This window comes from Sceloporus occidentalis, unplaced genomic scaffold (genome assembly GCF_023333645.1).
Source record: "Sceloporus occidentalis isolate IW3139 unplaced genomic scaffold, rSceOcc1.0.p SCAF_23, whole genome shotgun sequence".
Taxonomy (NCBI): Eukaryota; Metazoa; Chordata; class Lepidosauria; order Squamata; family Phrynosomatidae; genus Sceloporus; species Sceloporus occidentalis.
The window spans coordinates 6,717,409-6,742,090 of NW_028317003.1; positions in this window are offsets into that span (position 1 = coordinate 6,717,409).

Genomic DNA, 24,682 nt, shown 5'->3' on the forward strand with positions numbered 1-24,682 from the left:
TAAAGTGAGGTTAAATCAGATTCAGTATGATTTATTAATTAATATTAAGTTATATAATATTAATAGATTAGAAATAATTTACTTATATATTATGTATTATAGATAGAAGAATATAGATTATGAATTAGAATTTAGAATTAGAATTACTTATATTATAGATTATGAATTAGAATTTATATTGTTATATATTATTTATAATATATTATAGATTAAGATTAAAGAAGATTAGAATTATTTTAGTACTACAGCTAGTAGCTTGAAGCTTTGCTTAGTACAGCTCGTCACAGTCAATTTTTTTTTAGAAGAATTAGAAATAAAATAAAATGTCACAGCAAAACAGTTAGCTTCACTGCTTGCTGAACAAAAACACACAGCACTTATGCAGCTGCACTCACTAGCCCAACAAGTTCACTTCACTGATGGACTGAGGTGAGCAAAACACTAAGGGTACTTTTAATAAAATTGAAATAAAATGTAAAATAAATGAGAAAATCTTTGCAAAACAGTTAACGTCACTGCTTGCTGATCAAAAAAAAAACACAGCACTTATGCGGCTGCACTCACTAGCCCAACAAGTTCACTTCACTGATGGACTGAGGTGAGCAAAACAAATGAAATAAAATGAAAGATTATTAATTAAGAAAAATTGACTTGGTCTCTTGCTGTTGCTAAAACAAAGCACAAACTATAGAGCTGCAGCACCAGTACTAATAAGATTAGCTGAACTATACGCTAGTAGTAATTAATTAATATTATTACTTTTATTTATAGCTAATTTAATTAACTATTAAGATAAGAAAGAATTATAGAATTATTGATATTACTGATTTTAGATTAGACACTAGTAGATGTCTTGAATGTCTACAGTACACTCTACACTAGTATACTATTACTAACTATAACTGACAAATATATATATAATTTTATAATGAATTCAATTATTAATTATATTAATTAATATTACTGATTTTAAATTAGACACTAGTAGATGAATGTCTACAGTACACTCTATACTAGTATACTATAGTATATATATATATGACTGACAAATATATATATATATATAATATTATAATGAACTATTAAATTATAGACTCTATTAAATTATTATTTATAAATTCTATTTAATTTATTTAAGCAGGACAGGCAGTAGGCACTAGTGCCAGCCCAGGGCAAGGGCACCCTAGTGCCACTGAGACACTGGGTGCACTGTCAACTCAACAGCACTTACACTACAGTTGATGACAAATTAAATTAAAAAAAAATTAAATTAATCAAATTATTATTATTAATTATATTAAGTAGCACTGAAGTGAGGATGAAGTACACTGTGAGAAATGGCAGGCTAAGGCTTACCAGTCTCACACAGAACAGAACAATCTCTCTGTAACGCTCGGATGCAGCACAGCAGTGTTGCCAAAGCAGTCACAGCGAAAAATGAATGGATCTCTCAGGCAAGCTCTGGTCTTATAAAGGCGCTTTCAGAATTCAAAAAACAGCAGCACAGGCATTGGACGAGACCCTTAGCGTGACGTCACAAGAGTGAGCTGATTGGACAGACGAGATCAGCTCACTCCTGTTTGAAATTTTGGCGGCTGCGCGGCAAAAACGAAGACGATCACGAAGAATCTTCGATTCTTCGTGGTTGGGAGTCTTCGTCTTCTCCTACGTTTTGCCGGCACTGTATTCTCTTCGGCATGTCTTCGGAACGAACAAAAAAACGGCCTCTTCGTGCTCGTTTTCATGTTCGCCCGAAGACGAATGCGCAAGTCTAATAACTAGACACCTCGGGGTATTTCAAATGCAAGTATTTTAACTCTTGCTATTGTGAATATTGATTATGTGCCTTAAGTTTCTCAGCGGATATTTTTATGTTAACCCTGAGTGTCCTTTTCTGTGTGACTCTATGTGCAATGTAAGATTAAGAATGGACAGGTGTTTTTGTTGCTCCAAGTAAGTTAAGAGAAGCTGACCAATTCTATTCAAGGACCACAATGTGGGGTCAGAAGTGATTGATTATCTCAGCTGCAACCATGGTCTTTGACATAAACTGAGCATAATAGGATGAATGGTTTTCTGTGTTTCAATGTATATTTCAGGACACTGATTATTTGTCACGTAGTAGATAGCATATAGCTGTCTTGTTTGTCAAAGGTATATAAGACATGTGTTTTTTTCATGAAGAGAGAACAGTATAGCTAATGACTTGTGTGATAAATACGTGCACAAGCAATAAAATCTGCTGATTCAACTCTTTTGGGAAGAATCTGTGTCTCAAAGTTATTGAGCATTCACACTATGCACTAATTCTACTACCAGCCTTTGTGGTTGTTATTTATTGAGTTTTCTTCCACACAAGTACTTTAGGTATTTAGGTTTACAGCCTTTAGTATGTGTCACTGCCACAACAACAACACTCCAATATGCACAGGGCCGGCCCGACAATGGAGCCGAGTGGGGCAACCGCTCCAGGCGGCAGTTTTGAAGGGGTGGCACTTTGCCGCCCCAAGCCCTTTTTTTTTTTTAAAGCGAAACAGAGAGAAAGGGGCGCCGAGTGGTTTTCGCTTATCAAGCTGTCAGTACCCGCTCGGCGCCCCTCTCTCTCTCCCCTCTGCAGCGAGTCTCCCTGTTCAGTCTCGGTGCCGGCTTGTAATGCTGAGTGCCGGAAGATTACCTAATTTCCGGCGCTCAGCATTACAAGCCGGCACCGAGACCGAACAGGGAGACTCGCCGCAGGACTGCTGAAAGGTAAGTACAGGGGGGGGGGTAAGGGTAGATAATAGGGAGGGAGGGAGAGGAAGGGTAGATAATGGGGGGGGGCAGGGAGGGAGAGGAAGGGTAGATAAGGGGGGGGCGGCATTTTAAAATTCGCCCCAGACTGCATTTTGCCTTGGGCCGGCCCTGAATATGCATTCAGCAACATCTCCTAAGTGACACCATCCATGCATAGGTTTGTTGGTTTGTTTGGGGGCTCAAAGGCCACATTAGGGAAGCGCATTTCAGTTTTTTAACTTGCAATTTTGACATCCAGTGATCCCGCCCCATCTCCTATTTGGCACATCTTTGAAGTCAGATATGTCAATTTACACAAGCCATATGTTTTTCTAAACTAGACACCCAAGGTATTTCAAATGCTAGTATTTTAACTCTTTCCATGCATTAATTTTACTACCAGCTGTTGCAAAATTTGTGGTAGTACCGTATTTGCTCGATTATAAGACAAGGTTTTTTCAGAGCAAATGCTCTGAAAAATACCCCTCGTCTTCTAATCGGGGTCGTCTTCTAATCAGACCTCAAATAGAGGTCTGATTATGAGACTAAGATCCAGATCCCCCGCACCACTGCAGGGGACCTGGATCCTCCTGTCCCCCCCCCATTTAACACCCTCCCCCCACACACTTACCGGTGCTTCCTGCTGTATTGCCGGGGCAGCGGGTTGACGTCTACGCGATGCGCGTAGACAACGTCCGCTGCAGCCGGAAGGAGGTGTGGCTAGCAGCGGGGGTTGTCTGCGTCCGTCGCGCATACCTTTCCCGACTGTCAGAGATCAGAGTTCTCAGAGAACTCTGATCTCTGACAGCCGGGGAAGGTATGCGCGACGGACGCAGACAAACCCCCGCTGCCAACTCCACCTCCTTCCGACTGCAGCGGAAGGAGACGTCAACGCGCTGCCCCGGCAATACAGCAGGAAATTGGAAGCACCGGTAAGTGTGTGTGTGTGTGTGTGTGCTTGTGTGTGTTAAATGGGGGCATAGGGCATTTCTGGAATGCCTTATACCCCTATATGCCACTCTGGCACTTAGGGGGTTAAAAGGCATGTTATGGGGCAGAGTGGCATATAGGGAGGTATAAGGCATTTCAGGAGGCAGAGTGGCGTTAAGGGGGCATTTAATAGAGCACTCTGCCTCCTGAAATGCCTTATACCTCCCTATATGCCACTCTGCCCCATAATATGCCTTTTAACCCCCTAAATGCCAGAGTGGCATATAGGGGTATAAGGTATTTCTGGAGGCAGAGTGCTCTATACAATGCCTTTTAACTCCTTTAATGCCACTCTGCCTCCTGGAATGCCTTATACCTCCCTATATGCCACTCTGCCCCATAGTATGCATTTTAACCCCCTAAATGCCAGAATAGGATATAGGGGTATAAGGCATTTCTGGAGGCAGAGTGGCACATAGGGGGTTAAAAGGCATATCATGGGCCACAGTGCCATATTGGTGTGGCAAGCCTGGGGGCAGATGTGCGTAACTGGGGGACAGGTTGGAAAATACAAGGAAATAAAAACAAAAAAAATATTTTTCTCAATCATAGCTTTTATTTAAAAAAATAGTTTACATGAATTAACATTTACTGGTAAAACTTTTTTCCTTTAGGGTCGTCTTATATTCAGGCTTTTTCTTTTTTTCCTAAGTTAATATTCAGATTTTGGGGGGTCGTCTTATAATCAGGGTCGTCTTATAATCGAGCAAATACGGTAATTTGTTTGTGTTTTTTCCCACACACAGTCAAACACCACAATATGCGTTCTGCAACATCTCCTGAGTACAGTGATACCACCCATGCAGGGCCGGCCGAAGACTTAACGCCGCCTGGGGCGAAGTTTAAAATGCCGCCCCCCGCCGACGCCGGGGGGGGGCGGCATTATCTAGCCCCCCCACCGGTACTTACCCTTAAACAGTCCTGCGGCGAGTCTCCCTGTGCTGCCACGGTGCCGGCCCTGCACCCATGAACTTGTTGGGTTGTTTTGGGGCTAAAATGACACATTCTGGAGGTGCGCATTTTTCAATTTGGAATTTTGACATCTTGCACCCATGTCCTATTTCGGACGTATTTAAACCCAGCCAATTCAATTTACCCAACCCATGTATTTTTAAAAACTGCACACTCCAAGGTATTTCAAATGCTGGTAAATTAACACTTTCTATGAACTTATTCTAAAACCAACTTTTGTCTAAGATTGTGGTAGTTATTTTCTGTGTGTTTTCTTCATACACATTGTACTTTAGGCATGACTTTGCAGCTTATGGTATGTCTCACTGCCAAACAACTCCCCAATATGTGTTTAGCAACATCTCATGAATACAATGATAAATAGGTTTGTCTGGTTGTTTGGGGGCTAAAAGGCCACATTTGGGAGGTGCACATTTTTTCATTTTGGCATCTGGCCCATACACCATGGAATATTTGTACATGTTTGAACCCGGCCAGTTCAATTTACCCCTTACAACCATACATTTTTGAAAACTAGACACCCCATGGGTATTTTAACTGTTAGTATTTTAACTTTGTCCATGCCAGGATTTTTGGGAAGATACAAGGCTAATTTTAGGACTTGCTCATAAACATAAGCATTTTATTTTTTATTCTTTTGGACTTTTTTTTAACATTTTGTTGAAACTAGATGGTTCCCCTAATGGTGATATCACTGAAGAATTATTTGCACATGTTAAATTTTTATTTATTTTTTTACTTTTTTAATATATTTTACTAATCACTGTCAGGACTCGGGTGATCAGGTCAGGTAGAAGCCCATGTGCAGGGGATACTTGGGGTCCTACCTGACCTGATCACCTGAGTCCTGACTGAATACAAAGGCCCAGCTGGATGTATTGACTAGGGCTCAACCAAGGTAACAAGGCACACCTGATCCCAGTAATTGAGTTCTGAGTGCTCCAGAGGGCGGAGGGTGGCCACTAGTAGTAGCAGATTTATATACCACAGGTATGAAAAAGCCATGGTTCAGGCAGCGAAAAAGTGGTTCCTGACAATCACATTGTGATTAGAAAGCTTGGCCTCATTGACTTGCATGGTTGAATGCAGTACCTCTATTTAACATACAGGTCTGAACAGACCCTCTTGGAAACTCTTTCATTGTTTAGTGGGCGCCACCATCTTGTGGGAGGCAACATGCTTGTGGATTGTGGTTGCTCTTCAGGGTGACCACAGTGTGCCCTGAGGTGGGTTTTCAATATTGAGGCATTTCAGCAACACAGTTTGAGCTTAGGAGGCATAGTTAATTGCAGAGCCGGCCTTAGGTGTTCTGGCGCCCTGTGCGGACTACTCCTCTGGCGCCCCCCCATCCCAAAAAAAGAAAGGAATAAAAACTTGTAACAAAACTCCCCTTTCTCACTATCTATACCCCTGTATCACTATCTACCACCTCTGCCCCTTCTCACTGACCCCCCCTCTTCTCACAGCCCCCCCCTCTGCCCCTTCCCCTTACTTACCTTGTTGAGTCCAGCGGTGGGAGCGGGAGGCGTCCGTCTTCCCGTGGTGCGCGCTTCACAGCTGAGCGCCGGAATATTCTGGCGCTCAGCATAAAACACGGCACCGCGATGGAGTCACGGAGAGTGAGGCGCCCCTGCCCGGGACATAAATGAAAACATTGGGGTTTTTTTGTTTGTTTTAACTTTATTTAACATCCTCCATGTTAAATAAAGTTAAAAAAACGTTATTTAACATGGAGGATGTTAAATAAAGTTAAAAAAAAACAAAACAAAAAAAAACCTCCAATGTTTTAATTTAGGTGCAGAGGGGGCGGCAGCGGACCCAGCGGCGGCATCGGACCCCGCAGCGGATCCCGCGGTGGCGCCCCCTGGAGTGTGGCGCCCTGTGCGGACGCAAAGGTCGCACACCCCAAAGGCCGGCCCTGGTTGATTGTAATCATGCTTGATCTTACTGTGACCTTGATAAGAACTGGTACTACTAAGTACAGCTGAAACCATCACATAACCAAAACAGTCCTTAGACCAGGCTGCACAACCGTTTGCATAGCAAATATGCCAACAATAAATGAATTACAATGTTATTATTTGGGCATTTTCTTTAGTATTATGCCTAGAGTGTTAGAGACAAGTTCTAAATGAGCAATCAGAGACATCTTTATTTGGCCTGGAAATACTACTCCTGCAGGATCCAGTGCAGAATTCTAGCCGCTATTGCTTTGTGATAATGTGACACTCCTTCTATCATTTGTATGTCTTGATGCTCACTATACATCACTATATTAATTTATAAAAAAATACGCTGTTGCAGCAGGTTTTGGAATAGTTTAATTATAAATATGCATTACATGAAAATGAGCAGATTCACTTTTTAGAGCAGAAAGATAGACAGATATAAATTTTAGGATGAGTCCTCGCTGAGAGGAAAGCTTAACTGGATGTGGAAGGGTTTAAACTACATATGATTTCAAGGCATGAATAATTGAAGGGAATTTTAACAACTCTTACTTATGTTTCTTCAAAGAAATTAGGAATATTTAAATATTTAAGTGTGGTTATGGCTTAAAATGTGCAAACTGAAGGTTTACTTAAAGGTAATAAGCTGGGGACATGGTTAACATAATGATTAAATAAATAAATAATACATTTATTGTGAAAAGCAAAATCTTGAAATTTTTAACCAAGTCACGTTTACATATGTATAGATGCCAAATGTTGCAGTCTGACAACGGAGCTTATGTCATACTGACCTATCGCACAACACTATCCTTTGGCAAAACAGGCATTGCAGAAAGTAAGCAGGACTGCTGTTTATAACATGAAAAGTGGCTAATGTCATGTCACAGCATATTGATTATCACTGCACCGGGTTGCTCATGGTAAATTGTTTTGTTTTCAAATTTTTTGGTAACTGTACTATTAATGTGAATGTTCTGTCTTTGCTGCTGTCTTATGATCACTGCAAATATACAGCTTCTAGTTCCTTTGGCGGTTGAGTAGGCTCTTATATCTGTGAGAAAAAGAGAAGAGGAAGGTTTATATTGTATTTTGGTTCAGTCATTCCTCAATGATCACATATTTACTATCGCTAATGTCTTTTGTGGGTAAGTCTGTATTTCAACCCTGGTTTAATCAAGCGTGTTTCAATATTGATGTCACTGCCTTTTTTTGTCCAAAAGGCTAGGGTCCATAACTTATAGGTAATTTGAAGCATCATGGAATTGCAGTCCATGCCGTTACCAGGGCTGAACATTCTATAAGGCCCCATTATAAATTGTTTTGTTATGCTTCCCACGGCAGGACAGAAGTGGAGAAGTTAAAAGCTTGGGAAAAAACATCAAACCAATCTCGGCAATGCCTCACACAAATGTCTTTAATATTACCTTTTCATCTAGGTCACTTCTACTACTAGTGGCAAGTGGTATATTATGACACATAAATAGAGCCATCATGACGTCACAATCATGTCTAGACACATGGAATGCTAGCCTGCAAAAATGTACTGAAAGAAAACAAAAAGTTTTGGAGAAGAGACATATATACAAAGACAAAATGAGATTACATGAAGGTAATTAAAGTCATAAGATTTAAACTTTATACATTCAAGAATATATTATCAGATCCTAGCAGGCAAGCAGCCAAGGAATGGAAACTGTTCAGAATTTTAAGTAAAACTGTTTTTCGCTGCAAAGGCATTCTAACATAAAAAAAACAAAAACGCATGAGCACTGCTTGGTTGCCTTGCATAAACATCAAAACCATTTAAGTTTAGTCAGATCAACCTGACAGCATGTGCAAAATGTGTAAAAATACATTAATAAAATGAGTTATATTCCAAGTTACAGTTCAGACTTATTGTGTCAGTCATGCCTTTTTTTGAAAGTCATTTTTATTTGCTGAACATGTCTATGTGTGGAGCCAAATGTCACAAGATCCAGGCTGAGCAGGGACCAATGTAGGATGCCAAATTAAGAACCCCCTATGCTCTTACCATGGTACATCATTTAAAATATTGGGGGGGGTGCAGCATAAGAAGTCCACTTGCCCTACACAGGGTCTCCCGCGTGACCATGGATAGCATCATACATAAAACAGAGATAATCAATCTTTGTCATTATCATCCATTTCAATTGAGTCCTTCTTTGCTTCACTGAGAAGACACACTCCCAAAATATTAACACTTTAATGACAGCAATATCACACCCTTATAGAATCTTTGCAATTGTTACCATATATTTGTATAATCACAATTTCCCTTTTTTGTGATTAGCATAGTTAGGCAAGTACCGTATATATTGCTTTTTAGGACAAATACAGCTTTTTATTGATTTTGATTGTATAGTCCATCACTATGTTAGTATAAATTCTATAAACATTTTTTTTAATAAAATTGTAATTCCACTTGTATGTTTGCCAACATCCTCCAAGCACAATAGTGTTGTTAGACAGTCTAATCTCTTGCTGCCAAACATAAATTGTGCTGTCTCATGCTATGTGTTTAAGCCATATTTTTAAAAATCCCATGTTATATATGAATGTCCAAACTGGTTAATGATAGAGCAAAAAAAAGAACATTGATTCACATATAAACAAAAATGGCTACTTGGTGTCTTTTACAAATGAACAGTTTTGTATGCCTCCTTTCATAGCCTGTGTGAAATATCCAGTGGTCCTAATCAGTGGCGTCTCCAGGTTTCATATTTAGGGGGGGCACATGGGGGGCCAGGGACCAAAGTAGGGGGGCCAATTATAAAACGGTACATATACACTATATATATATATATATATATATATATACACACACACACACACACACACGTTAGACGTGCATTTTTAACTACATAATATGCACTTATCTCTTTGAAGTAAAGACTGTGATTAAAATATGATTTCAAAATAACAGCTAAAGTGACAGTTATTTTTCATTATTTAATATTAGCCCCTGCTGACAATATATATAAATATTAGACCCTGCTGCAGATATATAGAAATATTAGACCCTGCTGCAGATATATATTAATATTAACCCCTGCTGCGGATATATATTAATATTAGCCCCTGCTGCGGATACATACTTATATTATACCCTGCTGCCGATATACATAGAAATTATACCCTGCTGCCAACATATATTAATATTAGCCCCTACTGCCGATATATATTATTAGTCCCTGCAGCCAATATATATAAATATTAGCCCCTGCAGCCAATATTTATTGATAATAGGCCCTGCAGCCGATATATATAAACATTAGTCCCAGCTTCCGATATATATTAATATTAGCCCCTGCAGCCAATATATATTAATATTAGACCCTGCTGCCAATATATTTGCCACACTGACTGCAGATCAGGGGAAGACAGTGAGAGTCAGTGCAGTGTTCCCTCCTTCTGACTGCACCGTGACATTGAGAGGTCCTCTCCCCTGTAATCATCCCCAGAGTCCCTTTGTCCCCTCATTCACTAAACCATAGCGCTCTTTTACTTACACCCTGTAGTTCAGGTATAGATCAAATAAACAACACATGGAAACAGCACATGCAACTGAATGAGATTAAAAAAAACGTATTTGCAGGTATACATAAATAATGTATGGAAACATAGCATTGCAGGTATAAACCAACAGAACACACAAACCCAGCATTGCAGGTATAGATCAACTGGAAATCACATGTACACTCAGCACTGAAGGTTTAGATCAAATAATCAACACATGGAAACAGCACTCCAGGTATTGATCAACTGAATAAGACATGCAAATCCTATATTTGCAGGTAAACATTAATAATGTATGGAAATATAGCCGATACAGATGAACAGAATGACACAAAACCCAGCTTTGCAGATATAAATCAATTGGAAATTACATATAAACTCTGCATTAAAGGTATAGATAAACCCCCCTAAATTACAGGCATAGATCACTGGTCACACACCCCAAAGCCAACCCTGGTGTCCACACTGCCCATATAGAACCTGACCAGCACCTAAGTTACACATTATGTCAACTTTGTCCCCAAACAGCTGAACGTACGCCGTTTTTGTCCCATAAAGACCTCTCCCTCCCAATCTATCCTATCTACCCCCTCTCCCTCCCAATCTATCCTATCTACCCCCTCTCCCTCCCAATCTATCCTATCTACCACATCTCCCTCCCTATCTACCACATCTGCCTCCCAATCTATCCTATATACCCCCCTCTCCCTCCCAATCTATCCTATGTACCCCCCTCTCCCTCCCAATCTATCCTATCTACCCCCTCTCCCTCCCAATCAATCCTATCTATCCCCTCTCCCTCCCAATGTATCCCATCCACCCCCATCTCCCTCCCAATCTACCCCCTCTCCCTCCCAATCTATCCTTATCTACCCCTTCTCACTTCCTATCTACCTCTTCTCTCTAACCCCCTCCTAACTTTCTAACCCCCCCTTTGAAGTTCACTTACCTTGGGCTTGTCCAGCGGTGAGATCGCGAGGTCTCTGTTTCCCTGGTTCTGCCGGCTTCACTGCTGGGCGCCGGATATGACGACATATACCGGCGCTCGGCTTGAAATGCCGGCACTGCGAACCAGGAAGAGGCCTCGCGGTCGCGGAGAAGAGTGAGAGGCGCCGAACGGTTGCTCAGAACTTATTCCTCAGCAACCGCTCGGCGCCTCTCACTCTCTCCTCCGGGTCTATTAAAAAAAAAAAAAGCCGGCGTTTCAATTGGGGGGGCACACCGGGGGGCACAGCATGATGTAGGGGGGGCCATGGCCCCCTCTGGCCCCCCCCTGCCGACGCCACTGGTCCTAATGTATTATAAATGTAAAGGAGGACTGCCATTTGCATAGTTAAAATGTATTTAAAATAAACCTCCTGGAGTATGTTCTTTTTAATTAGAATTGTTTTTATGGGGTATGGATCGTTGGTGCTTCCCACCTGAAGTATAAGTGATTGATAGGTCTAATTGAATTCATTTTTGTCTAATTGTTCACCATGCGCTTCATATTTAATTAAAATGCATTCTGTCCTGAAGTTTCCTCTCTTCTCTCCCACCCTACAAATGCTGTTAAACCAGTCAATAACAATTAAAACAAAAATATAAAAGTGGTTATGTAATGGGAACGAATCCACATGCAGATACTTATAATAAGGGAGCTGAGATGGATATACATTGATATACAAGGAGGCAGATAACACATATTTATGACTTATTATTTATTAGCAGACACTACAGTGTAAAATATAGAATTTGTGATTAAGGTGCATCAAGGTGCTCTAATTTCCAGCCTGTGTTTCTTAATGACCCAACATTTTAAAAATTCACTTGAATCTTAGGTAACAGCTGATGCAAGCTTAGACGGAAGGCTCCCACACATTATCGAATTCGAGTACTCTGTTGCTCAGGCTTCCATTATTCCATCTCTGTGGCAGAGGGCAATGCACATAAATTTGCAATTGAATGTTCATTCCAATCTTGCACACATTCCTTCTATACTTTGTGCTATCAGTATCTCCCACCCTTGTTTGCTTGCCTACTCCTTTTGTAATTTGCATTTTGCTGTAATCTACTTTCCACCCTTTACCTATTTATACACACCTATTGACCTATGCGGTTAGCTCTGAATCATTCAATCCATACTGTGACATAAAAATCTTATGTTAAAATTGAATCCTTGTCCAGGCTTTTATTCTGTTTTAATGTTTTGTCCTAAATCTATTTATGTGGTCTACGCAAACTGCACTGGTCTACACATGCCACACTCCGTTGTTCTCCAAAGGTGTCAATGTTTTTAATGTATTTTATCTATGTATTCTATGTATTTCCCTTCTTACCGACACTCTTATATCACTGTTATAGAGAAACATTGTAACTATGTTGGTTCTTCCATCACTAAAATAAAGTCAAGGGCAAATGCCTTGGAAGATATGAGGCTGACCCCTTTTGTCTACATACCGATTTTTCAGTTCTCATCAACTTGGCTGTCCTGCAGTGTAAAGTGTGCAAGTTGAGTTATTTTCTCAATATGTAAATGTGAATTGGCAATGGTGAATTTGCTCTTTAAGGGATAGTCCCGAAAGAAATGACAAGAAAAATGCTGCCATAAAATCAGAACTTTTTTCTTTTCATGAAAAAGTTTTTTGTTTTTTTTTTGGTTGTTAAACATTTTGTAGAAAAAAATAGAATGAAAGTGATAATAGCTATTTCAAGAACGTGAGCTATTGCTACATTACATTTATTTTACTAATCGACAGTTTCCAATGATGGGATGTATTCCAAATTCAGACGGCATGCCATAGACCTACTGCATTTGTACAAGAGTGAAATTAAAAATACCTGTAGGTGAGGTACATTTCTGCACCAAAACATGTAGTGTTAGTTTAAGCGATATAGTGTTACTGAATCCTCAATATTTATATATGAAACATTTTTTAAGAGCACATATACAGTTTACATATGTAAAGTATGTATTTACTCGGTTCATTATCATCTTTTCTCCAATGGTGGATTTGTTGTAAATGCCCTCCTGGTATAATGTGAATCCCGTTGGTCTTTCTCTGATAAATCTGAGTGCTTTAGTCTTGTGTCTGTAAAGTTTTGGATCCCCTGTCTCTCTTGAACCCTCCCTTCCCTCTCAGAGCTGCTTCATCCATCTAGGAGCAATGTGGAGGTCTATTCACTACAATTAGCATGCATGCAAATTTGAAAAAGATATGTGCAACTGCTACCTAGCGGAAGTTGGAGTTAAACATGCATAGTCACTGTTGCCAACTATTTGCACTTCCATAAATTGACTTTCGGTATGTTTACACTTGATTGCAAGTGAAAGCTAGCAACTCGCAGACTTAATAACAAATTAGAATTTAACCCCGTTATATGGGGAGTGAGTAAATTATAGGTAGGCACTATATCCCCAAGGATTATTTTATTTTTAACCCCTGCATATGTATTGGGAGAAGAGTGGGGTGTAATTGTAGCTTGCAGTTCGATTGTAGTTAACAGAGAAACCCCTGTTTATTTAGAATTAGTATTTTTTTTTGATATGTGAGTGGTCATTAAACGTGCGCATCATGGCCTGCAACTTGCATGTACTCTTAAAATAGCGAGTATCCGAGTTGTCATGCTACTTTAATCCAGTTGGGCAAATTAACTGTTAACTTCACAGACATTTTAGTGAATGCACTCAAAAGTGTTGTCCCACTCACACATCACATATTCTAAACTTTTAGCAGTTGCTCTCTTAACTGCCAAAATCAAGAGTATTAAATTATCAATTAAAACATTTCTGATCAATGGAAGTGGGCTCCATAAATCAAACAGTAACTCAAAATACCACACTACTAAATATACTTAATTGATACTATTTGCATATATAAAATTCTATACAATGGCGTTTATTTACCAAGCAGTGATTTTATCTCATTGACTCAACTATTTTACAGGGCCAACTACATAGTTTATTAATGGGGGAATTTTGCACATTATCTCACTGATTGTACTGTGCATTATATAGCGTTGACAGCCTCTCTGCTCGGGGCAATTTAATGTATTTGACAATTTATATTAAATAAATGGTTGGTTTTTACCTTAACTCACCTTCCGCTCAAGTGAATAAGCCCCATTGTAAGGATGGCTTGAATTCATGTTCAAATTTTATTTATTTAAACTTAAACATCACTAGTTTTAATTTGATGTAAATATGTGATTTGGTATGTATTGTACACCTCACTATAACTAGGTGGTTGTTAAATGAAAGATTGGAATTGTCGGATTTTAATGTAAATTTTTCTTTGCAAACCTGATTTTATGCTCCATGCCAGATTTTGTTAAACAGTCATAACATAAAAAGGAAAGAATGTTATAATTACCCAGAATGTAAAAAAAAAATGTAATATTTTTCACATTTACGTTGCAAGCTCTTATTCTTGCCAGCAATGTCTCAGGAGACAGTTGTAGTTCATTAAAATGGTTTCATTTCTTTTTATGACCATTTTCACATAATTAAAAGATTTACATCATGGTGCACTTTGTGATTTCTTTTAATGTCTGCTATATTAAAATATTCTGCGGAACTGTAATTCCTTGTTAGTTCTATATATTAATGCAAGTGAACATGAAAGAAAGTGAAATTATGTTGTATGATGGAGCTAAAGTATCTAGATCTATGTAAAAAATAGGAAAATGTGGAATAGTGAGCATGAATATTCCGTTGGTTTTTAAATTGACATTCTTTAAAAGTCTTATAAGCAAAAGAACTAATGGAATGGGCCAATAAGCACAACCATTCCATTGATTGCTATGGTTGCTTTTCAGAATGTTCACCCTGTTAACCTTGTATTCATAAGCCCCAGAATAGCAGAAAAACAGACCTATGTGTCCATAAATCAATACATAAACATACACAAGAGGAAGATTGATCTTCGTAAAGAAGGAGACACGCATGGCTACAAAAAATAGATTATTTATTGATCCACCCCTGGATCAGTATAGCATATATAAAGCAGATTTCCACTAAAGAAGAAGAAGAAGAAAAAAATCGGGGGTGAAATGCCAGACTCGTTTTGCACTTAACCAAACTTAATCATTGGTATTGGTGACAGTGAGATGGCTTGGATACCAGGGGATGCATACTGAGCATGTGCAGAAGTGCTGCCAGTTTGAGTGACAACTCTACCTCCCCAGCTCTGCCCCCACAGTGTCCCAATTCACCTGGGCTAGAAGTAGGGAGGTATGTAGGAATCTCTGGCTCCTTGGATTTCCAAGGCCTATTAGCAGCTTTAACCTTTAAAGTTTTGGTTATGTGTCTATTCTTTGTGCAAAATAAGGCAAAATCAAACTAGGGGGGGAAAAAACGGAAAAAGGTGCCAATGTATAAGACTTCCTAAGAATAATGTTAACTGAAATTTCCAGGAGACCCTTATACATCCTGTGCCATAAAAACATTTCTTTTATTCTGCTGCAAATTACACAGTTTAGAAAACGCATGCAAATTGGCAAAGACTGTTTGCAACTAGAGACATTTCAATGAAAAATTATAATGCCTCAAATGATCTAATGAGTGTGTTGAGAATTCTTCATAATGGATTGAAACCACAAGAACACTGTCTGTAATAAAGATTTTAATGACTACACATGTCAAGAAATAAACAAGAAATGGAAAGAATTGTGCTGACTTATGCTTAAAGTAGTTTTAAAGCACCTTGTAGAACATAATGAGCCAAATCCAATGCAGGAGATAAATCTATCCCAAGTTATTGAATAGTAATCCTCCTATAGAGCACATTTTCTGTCTGTTAATGAACATGGCCCAGTAGATCTATGTTTTTAGCTTTTTTCCCATTTTGTGGGGTTTTGTTGGAGAAATACCAAAAGAAGGGTTAGCAGGTCTAACAAGACCATGTAAAATGCTTAATTGTGTAAAGGGACTTTCAAGAAGCTTCACTGATTTGACTATGCTTTATAATGAGCCAGCCAAGCTGTTTCTACAGCCGAGGTCCACTCCTGTTGGCTCTTCATAATCATAATCCTAGTAAAATCAAGGATCTGATAATCTGAGAAATTGTGATAATGAAACAATTGCTAAGTCTAATTTTCTATAGCAACTAATAGCAACTATTGGATTCCATGAGGTAGTTTTAGGACGAGAAAATATCAGTTTGTTATGAAATAGACGCCTTTTCTGGAACAGCTTTCTTCGAATAGCATACTGATTCTATAGTTAAAAGTGAAGGTGAATTTTTTAATTGTGCTTTGGAGGTATATCCTGTTGACCACTTCTCATTTCTCAATTTTTTTCTGCAGTATAAAATGTACAGATCATTTTAATTCATGTAAAGTATACACATGCAAGGCAGATTACCAGAAGCAAAATCATTAGGCCCCAAAATGAGATGCCTTTTGTACTCAATAGTATTTCATTTTTATTTCACACAGTTTGTCGAGTATAGGGGTAGAAATGCATAGTTCTGGTCCCCTAGTACAAATCATCCCTACATGCTTTTATTTAAATAAGAATGATGATAAGGCGATAGGACACTAGTTCCTTCTTCTTATAGTACATTTATCATGCCTTTTCTTACTTCCTTTGTTATCACTTCTATGTTCACCTGCACAGCCTCAAGCTGTGTGACCCACTCTACCGAAACCACCAATTCCCAAACTCCCATCTTCTGCCGCATACTTTAAAGCAACCAGTTTTATGAAAAACTTAATATAGTCCTTTAAAATCAGGTTATAGAAACAGAAATGATCTGTCTTACAATATTGCATTTGCAGATATTACTGAGGTTTTCAATTCTGCATGAAGTTACAGCTAGGATTAAGTAAGATGTCCATACTTGTGCCTCACAGCTTCACAAGCTATATAATTCATCTCTGTGTCATACAGGCATTAAACTGACCCTGTATCTTAAATTGAGGCATTAAGGGACGGTCTTCTACAGTCCTTCTGTGATCTAACACCAGAGACATGACTTACTTCTAGAACTTCACGAGAGGTGTATTTCAAACAGAGGACAGCTAAGTGCTAGTAATCAGTGGGTATATGTGGTATTGCATAAGATGCACGGGAAATTGAGTTCAATTGAGGTACTAATTATGGGGTTATGAAGGTGAAGCATTCAATTGATTTGTATGGAACATTTTTCTGTAAGATTTTGGTTTGGCTATTACGATCTAATCACACACATTATTTGTTGCAATTCTGTTAATCACACTGTGTGCCAAGCTTATTTTGTGTTTTTTTTGTATGAAAATTATAAAGTACTTAACATATTAAGCCTGATTATGACACTTGGTTTTGTATATGATTGGTGCTTGATCTTTTATTTTAAATTAGCTTAAATTCTTGTTGGATCTACAATGTAAAGTAGCTCATTAAAGGGATTATATGGTTACATCCCATTGAAGGGCTGTTGACAATGTTAAAGTACTGCACGGTGCTGTGGGATTTTTCTGTTGGCAGTTACATTAGGATTGAGAGAGAAAAAAACAAAACATTGATAGGTAGATTTGTTTTTGGTTACATTTGTATACCACCTATTAAATGAAAGCTGGAATAAAGTCGGAGAATATTCATGTCGACTGATGTAAGATATAAATGTAAAAAAACTATAATCATGAAATGTAACACATAAGGAAAATGTAAAGTATTACCATGGCACAAAAATTTGGTTTTTCTATTGATCAGCTTGAAGGTCATCACAGCCAATCCATCTTCCATGGTTTCATAGAAGCTCCCTTAGTGCCTGTTGCTGTATTAGAATGAAAATATACAGTAGCACATTGTATCCCACTAAAAAACAGCTGAAATTTGGTTAGGGACATAACAAGACAAACAGATAATGATTCCAATGTGCAATAAACATATTCTGAAGGCAATTTGGGCTTGTCTGAGACATGCCAAGACTGAGACAGGCACATGATAACAAGATATGTTACTTTTTGATACTTTATCCTTGGTTACGTGGGCTCACTCTTTTTGTGTCAGTTCCAGACATGTCCATAATTGCATGTGTATTTCATTTTGCTTGTTGTGCTCTGTACAGTGTATCACTCCTGACCCATTTTAAGCATTTGTAGTTGTTGGCTGGATTCACTTGCATGAGATAAAGACTTCTGTGTTTTGATTTGTGTAATTTGCATGTGACTAGGGTAGTGCAACTGTATACAGAGTAGTATGAATGTGCATAGGTTAAAGGAATTTTGCATGGTGTAGTATATATATGTGTATAGTGTTGTGTGTCTGTATATTGTGTATATTGTGTAGCATGTGTAGTGTAACTGTAATTTGCTTGAGATGCATGTGAATAGGGTAGGGTCACTTTGTATAAGGTAGTATGCATGTGAATAGGGCAGGGGCCCTCTGTATTGTATGCTTGTGCCAAGGGTAGTGCAACTACATTGTGTAGTTTGAATGTGTCTGGGGTAGCATGAATGTAATAAGCATGTTTAAAGGGTAGGGTCACTCTGCATTGTGTAGTTTGTGTTTGTCCTGGGAAGCGTGACTGCATTGTGTAATTTGCATGTGTCTAGGGTAGTGTGACTGTGTACAGGGTAGTAGGCATGTGCATAGTGTAGGTCACTTTGTGTTGTTTTGCATAAATTTGTATAGATTAGTATGATTTTGTATGGTATAGTATGCATGTGTATATTGTGTGAATGTGTAGCATACATTGTGTAAATGTGAATTGTTTTAGATGGTAGTATGAATACTTGCATGTGGATAGGGTAGGGTCAATGTGTATTGTCCTGTGTATCCGTGTTCCGTGTTTGTGTATAGGATAGTATGACTTTGTATGGTATAATATGCATGTGTATAGGAATGTGTGACTGTATTGTGTAGCTTGTATAGTAGTATGTGTGTATGCATGTGCATAGGGTAGGGTCAATGCAGAGAGGGAGAGAGAGACTAAATTGCACTAAATTTTGTTTCCTAATGAAAAAAACGTCCTCAGAAATTGTTCAGAACCAAAGGGACAGGTAAGAAAAATTTGTTGTCAGAAAATGATTGAGGCAACAACAAAATGAAAAATGATTCCGATCAGTATTCACATCCCTGCGTCTCTGACAAATATTACACATTGATCATATCCACAGAAGCCGCTGATATATTGTATGCAAACTATAAAGAACTGCATAGGTTTAAAAAAAAAAAAGGAAATTACAATTACAAGGAATACTTTTATTTCTTCTATAATAGTCTGGAGTTTTATAAAACTGTTCTATTTTCACATATGATATGTCAGCATTTAAGTGAAAGGTAAGTTACTATATCTGGAATATAATCAGCACTCAGGCAAGCAGGTCTGAATGTCAAAGCTGGTCTAGCAGGCAAGGGTCATTCCTCTGAGTATCAAAGCTTTAAGTGTTGTCCCTCCCTCTTGGCCATCTGGTCTCAGCTGAGCCTTTTTAACCCTCCCTTTCTGTACAGACTGGATAAGGGCCAGCTGGTATCTGTATTAATAGATGCCCTGGTTTGCTATTGGAAAGAATCATTAAGGCAGCAGCTGCAGACACAGGACACACTAAGCCAGGGTGGAGACAGTGACACAAGACACCTGTACATTATAGACTGGCACACTGGGCACTCACTGTGATTTCCTGAGAGACTGGACTAGTGGTCTGGGGAGCCCTGAAGCAAGAAGCAGCCACCTTCAGAGACCAGAAGCATCAGTGAGCAGCCAGAATACACACACTACCAGCCATATGGAGGGTAACAGAACTGCATCTCCTTCTCTCTCTCCCCCTCTGGCATCACTTCATTAGGCAGCAGGCTGCAGTAATGGATCCAGAAGTTTTGCTCTTTTAATGACTTTGGGAATCTGCTTAATTAGATTCTTTCACGTATCAGTGTTAAAAATGGAGTTTCTTTATGCAAAAGAGCAGCATGTGTTCTCTTTTTTGATTTTGCAAACTATATTCTGCCTTTCCTCAAGCTTAGGGGCATGTACTGAGACCTGGTCTAGGGCTTCTATCTATCATATGCCTGTAATGTATAGTACAGAAGCAAAAGATTGGTGAAAGAAATAATATAGCTGTGAATGTATATTTCTTATAAATGCATGCAAAAATTATATACAGTGCACCTAAGCAAAGCCAACCAAAGAGTTAATGATGTACAGTGCATGCCTTCCTAAAGAATTCAGTGCATTGGCTTATGCTGGACTTCTGTGTGATGTCATAACATTGATACAATGTCACTTGTGCAGTAGTTGTAATTTTCCATTTCTTTTAAGGTTATTACTATTATCCGCCCTTAATCTCGCTTAATATCCTCTTATTTGATGGTATGTCGTTAAAACTGAATTATTATCCCAGACAAATTTTTTTTTAATGTTTTTTATTTTTATTTTTATGCTCATTATACAGGAAGAACATGCTTTGTTAGGAAAAGCATTATTGTGCTTCATGTCAGTGTTCTCAGAACTAAATTAGTTTTATGAAATGCATGGCATATAGCAGAACAGAAAAAGAGGTCAACCTGCTGATTATTAAGACTTTTATACATAGCCCCAATAATCCACAAAAATGTATCTTCCTTTTTTGATGTAGAGAAATTGAATAGCATGCTTTACTTAATTTTGTCTGGTTTCATATTATTAAGAAATCAAATATGAGAAACCATCACTATGCTTTATTTCATAAAAAAAATATATATATGTTGAGAAGGGGCTGCTTTACTTAAAACACCCACCACCAATGAACATGCAAACTACAAAAAGTGAAATCTGTCAAAGCAGCCTCACTCCCAGCAATCTTAGCCATCATAACAGTTTACTTTTCCTAGGATAGGCTTATACTGGCTTTGTTGTCATATGGTCTTTGTAACGGATGTAGGATTCCCATTTTAGGAGAATGATTGGGACCCCTCCACTCTACTTGGTTCCAGTTACTGTCTTGTTCACTATTCTTGTCTGTTTGTCCTAAAGTTCATTTAGGTGGTCACTGATATAGCTATAATATTGACTGTTTTTCCATAAATAATGTCAAATCAAAAATGTATGTTTTTGTTTAACTAATTGGGCACTAGACTGGTTTGTAATGTGTTGAGGTTTAACAGAGAGCTGTGGAAAATTTAAAATTAGCTATGTCTTATGACAAGTTGATCCTGGCAGTTGTCACCTCTAAGATGATTTGGCTCTACAAAAATCAGACTTAATGCAATGGGATGATATTTTTCTTTTCCCAGTAATGGGCAGACTAGATGGGTGAATGATTCTTATCTGTGTCGAATTCTATGTTTCTAACTTTCTATCAGTCACCATGGACTTGGGATCAAGGGTCTTGGCTCAGGAAGCTTGGCTCTGGAGCTTCTGTCCCACCTTCACAGTGCAATATAATGTAAAGTTTTCTTTTACAGCTCAAATCAGGCTTTTTTGGTTATCCTGATACGGTTAAATGCTATTGGTTCTGCTCTAAGCTGACTTTTTTTTTTTTATTGTTGCCAACACTAGCGGAACTGATTTGTGAACATAGCAGGTGCTTTCAAACCAATAGCTATTACACATGATTGGTATTTTATGCATAGATTTGTAATTCAACCATTGTGATCATTTAAAAAAGTGAAACACATATGCCGCTATTATAAATCCATTTGTCATACTGTCATCTGCTAGCATTTTAATTTCCTATAGTAAACGTATTGCAGATTCTGGCAAGTAAATTTATATGATGTCAAGAAACGTGTTACTGAAAGATCTACCAAAATATATTGACTTAATTATCTGCATTATAACAGCCACCTTCAGATGAGCTATTTTTTTGAGAGCCCAAGGATCATGCTCTTCATAATCTACTACTGTGTGAGGTCAAAAATCTATGATCCAAACTGTAGAGGGCCACAGTGCAGCCAAGTCCCTAGTCTTCGTCTTCCAAGGCTGCACTCCCCCAAAGGGATATGCAGGTTCCTCCTTCCCACCCAGTAAGCCTTCAGTGGGCTGGTTCTCCCCTAGGGGAGACCCACTGAAGTCTTCATATCCAAAAAACAGTAGGGGAGTCAGGGCCAGAAGGCAAAATCCACTCCCCTCCCCAAAACCGGACAGTCTTTGGGGACTTAGTTCCACTGTGACTTCAGGTGCAAATAAGTGCCAGTGAAAATATCCACAGGCCCCAGCCAATAGCCAGGGCAATTTAAGGGTGGGTATAAAAAAAGTTCATTAAGAAGGGATTTGGGTGAATATAGTGTTCTTACCAACCCGTGCACAGTGAGAAAAAAATGTGTACCCGCACACCACTCAAAGTGCCGAGTGTCCCAGCGGATCCATGTCTGACGGAGGCCCCAGCCTTAAGGCCAGAGGACCAAGCATTCCCTCTCTCACAGGTACTCACTTGATCTGACCCAAAACGATGAGGTAGCTGCCATACTAGCATTACTAGTAGCCTATGTTCATATTTTAGCGCAGGCACAAATAGGAGGCGTCAAATCTCTATGTCCAATGTGTTATAGGAAGATATAGACAGGAGAAGATTTTTGGGGGGTAGAGCGGGATCAACATAGACATGGTTAACATTTTGCTGTGACTTGAAAAACAGTGTCCTAGGCATCTTTCTAGTGTGTCATAGGAAATATTGCCCACCCTGTATTCAAGTATAAACCCAAGAATAGCACACACACCATAGAGTTAACTCCAGAGGAACGCATGTGCCTGGTCCTACACCTCAAGATGCGGAAATCATATAGTATACCTTAGTCAATATTTGTCCCGTTTCTACTGCAGTAAACACAAATCTTTTATTGGTGGATATATACTGAACACTTCATTAGTACAAATTGGAACTTCAGCTATTTGCGCAAAATATTATAGCAGAAATATTTTAAACGTAAACCTTTTACTAAATACAACTAGATGATTTATTAGTGCTTTGTTTAATTGTATAATGGATCAGTAGTCAAACAAAACCTGCAATAAAACATTGAACAGAATGATTAATTACGCCTTGTTGATCAATGTTCTAATCATGATAGAAAAACATATAGTTTATAATATACAGAATGTGTGGGATGGTGATGTAGGGTATATAAAGTGTGTATACATTAGACTTGTGCATTCGTCTTCGGGCGAACATGAAAACGAGCACGAAGAGGCCGTTTTTTTGTTCGTTCCGAAGGAACGTAGAACAGAATACAGTGCCGGCAAACCGTAGGCGAAGACGAAGACTCACAATCACGAAGAATCGAAGATTCTTCGTGATCGTCTTCGTTTTTGCCGCGCAACCGCCAAAATTTCAAACAGGAGTGAGCTGATCCTCGTCTGTCCAATCAGCTCACTCTTGTGACGTAACGCTAAGGGTCTCGTCCAATGCCTGTGCTGCTGTTTTTTGAATTCTGAAGGCGCCTTTATAAGACCAGAGCTTGCCTGAGAGATCCATTCATTTTTCGCTGTGACTGCTTTGGCAACACTGCTGTGCTGCATCCGAGCGTTACAGAGAGAGATTGTTCTGTTCTGTGTGAGACTGGTAAGCCTTAGCCTGCCATTTCTCACTGTGTACTTCATCCTCACTTCAGTGCTACTTAATTAATATATTTAATAATAATAATTTGATTAATTTAATTTTTTTAAAATTAATTTGTCATCAACTTTAGTGTAAGTGCTGTTGAGTTGACAGTGCACCCAGTGCCTCAGTGGCACTGGGGTGCCCTTGCCCTGGGCTGGCACTAGTGCCTATTGCCTGTCCTGCTTAAATAAATTAAATAGAATTTATAAATTACAATTTAATAGAATCTATAATTTAATAGTTCATTATAATATTATATATATATATATATATATATTTGTCAGTCATATATATATATATACTATAGTATACTAGTGTAGAGTGTACTGTAGACATTCATCTACTAGTGTCTAATTTAAAATCAGTAATATTAATTAATATAATTAATAATTGGATTCATTATAAAATTATATATATATTTGTCAGTTATAGTTAGTAATAGTATACTAGTGTAGAGTGTACTGTAGACATTCAGAACATCTACTAGTGTCTAATCTAAAATCAGTAATATCAATAATTCTCTAATTCTTTCTTATCTTAATAGTTAATTAAATTAGCTATAAATAAAAGTAATAATATTAATTAATTACTACTAGCGTATAGTTCAGCTAATCTTATTAGTACTGGTGCTGCAGCTCTATAGTTTGTGCTTTGTTTTAGCAACAGTAAGAGACCAAGTCAATTTTTCTTAATTAATCTTTCATTTTATTTCATTTGTTTTGCTCACCTCAGTCCATCAGTGAAGTGAACTTGTTGGGCTAGTGAGTGCAGCCGCATAAGTGCTGTGTTTTTTTTTGATCAGCAAGCAGTGACGTTAACTGTTTTGCAAAGATTTTCTCATTTATTTTACATTTTATTTCAATTTTATTAAAAGTACCCTTAGTGTTTTGCTCACCTCAGTCCATCAGTGAAGTGAACTTGTTGGGCTAGTGAGTGCAGCAAGCAGTGAAGATAACTGTTTTGCTGTGACATTTTATTTT